We start from the raw sequence: 2,609 nt of genomic DNA on the forward strand, positions 1-2,609 counted from the left end.
TTTTAATTCCATTCTTCTTAATCCTTTCTCTTCTCTATTCACATTTTTTAACTTCTTTCTTAAACTTTCTTTGCTTCACATTCTACTCCTTTTTTCCTCTTTAAATTTATATTAATTAAGGTAATTAACCACCATACTCTTATATCAGTAAAAAAAATTTAAGCTTGTAATGTTTCTTATGTTTTAGCTATTTAGACATTTACTAGTTACTAGACACAATCAAATATAAAAATATCACAACAAAAACTTTAACCACAACATAATGCCATTCATTGAAATATAAAATCTAATCTTATCCTGATATCACACACCAGCTTAAGTTTTTAGCCTAAAACTATAGATTAAAATGCAATTATGTTATATATACACTAAATTAGCCATAACATCAATTTATTATATAAAGATTTAATTTGATAAAATTTGTTGAAACATACTCAATAATCAAATAATTCATTAAGTGAAAATAATTCATTAGGTAGATAATTTGGAGAAAACTAAATGAATGATATTTTTTAAAAAAAAATATCCTTATTTTTTAATTTTAAATTAATTTTTTAATTTTTATATTTATTTTAAATTATATATAATGTTCAATCTCTTAATTTCAATTTCTCTTTTAAAAGCAGTCTTAATATTTGGTATTCATAATATGTGAATCTTTTTTTAATTTATTTTTCTGTGTTTTTTTACCCTTACCCCCTCTCTCTTCTGCTGCACTTTGAACAATTTGTTTAGCTGTGGTTCCCAATATGTACAGCTTATTAATTTGGTTGGGCATGTTGTTGACTAATGATGGTCACTTTTCCAATGTTATTCCAGAATCCTTTCAAGATGTCGTTCGACTCTCTGATTAAACCGCTCTAAGAACAAAATCCTTGTCTTAAAGGACTGAACCATTCACATTTATTTTGAACCAATCTTCTTCCAATAGAGTCCACCCAATCAGAATTGAGTGCGACACTTGTAAAGTTATTGAGCTCTTTTTCTTAGAACACAGCTTATCTCTTGTATTAACACTTTTTTTTTTGTTATGTTTGAATCTATATTAATAATTTTTTTTTATACATTAAAAATATTGATCCTTTAGCATTCTTATTCTAAATTTATTTCAAAAGTTAAAAATTTTATTTAACTAATATATATATTTTTATTTAGGTATTTATAGTATAATTTTTATTTGGATTGATTTTAAAAAAAAATATTTAATTTTTCATCTTTTAAAAAAGATTTTTTTTTAACAGATAAAAATTATTTTACATTTGCATAGATTTTTGAAAAAGAATTTTCAATTATTAAAAACGTCTTTTGCTCTTTTTTTATTTTTAAAATAAGGTACTTTTTTCAAAGATATATGTTATTTATTAGAACTTAAAAAAATAACAAGAGATCCAAAATTGGAAACAATACAAAAAATGGGGCCTCCCAAATGACACTAATACAGGTATCAGAGCAAAAGGAATTAAAGATAAGGAGAAACGCAAGAGTAAAGATATGTGGTGAAACACTCAAGCACGGGAACCAAACAAATCAACAAAGACTTGCTTCCAAAATCTCTCGTTGGTTAGCTTGTGTGAATTTTGAGCCAATTTATTTGGAGAGCACATTTCCTTGTCAAAGACATACTGGTTCCTTGCCTTCCAATAATTCCAACAGAGCACTGCTAGAAGTGGGTTTAGTTTAGTCGGCGTCCATCCGAATTCCAGCCCACGCATGCAAATTTGTTGCCACCAATAGAAGAAGGACTTTAAGCAATCGTTCCACGTATTTTCATTAATTAACGCTGATTTCAAAATAAAGTATTGTTAACTTTAAAAAAAAAGTAAATAATTTTTTTTTTAATATAAGTACTTTTTTTAAATACATATACAAATAGATTTTAAATTAAATAAAAATATTTTATTTAAAAAAAATATTTTTTNTAATTGAGCTCTTTTTCTTAAAACACAACTTATCTCTTTTTCTTAAAACACAACTTATCTCTTGTATTAACATTTTTTATTTTTAAAATAAGGTATTTTTTCAAAGATATATGTTACTTATTAGAACTTAAAAAAATAACAATAGATTCAAAATTGGAAACAATACAAGAAACAGGGACTCCCAAATGACATTAATACAGGTGTCAGAGCAGAAGGAATGAAAGATAAGGAGAAACTCAAAAATAAAGATATGTGGTGAAGCACTCAAGCACGGGAACCAAACAAATCAAGGAAGACTTGCTTCCAGAATCTCTCGTTGTGAGAATCTAGAGCCAATTTATCTGTCAAGCACATTTCCTTTTCAAAGACATACCGGTTTTTTGCCTTCCAAGTTCTAACAATTCTCGCAGAACACTACTAAAAGTGTGTTTAGTCGGCGTCCATCCTAATTTCCAGCCCACGCATGCAAACTTTTTGCCACCAATAGAAGAAGGACTCTAAGCAATCGTTCCACATATTTTCATTAATTAACGCTGATTTTAAAATAAAGTATTGTTAATTTTTAAAGAAGCAGATAATTTATTTTTCTAATATAAGTACTTTTTTTAGATACATGTCCAAATAGATTTTAAATTGAATAAAAATACTTTATTTAAATAAATATTTTTTTTTATTCAAAAAAATCAATTT

The sequence above is a fragment of the Arachis ipaensis genome, chromosome B07 (genome assembly GCF_000816755.2).
Source record: "Arachis ipaensis cultivar K30076 chromosome B07, Araip1.1, whole genome shotgun sequence".
NCBI lineage: Eukaryota > Viridiplantae > Streptophyta > Magnoliopsida > Fabales > Fabaceae > Arachis > Arachis ipaensis.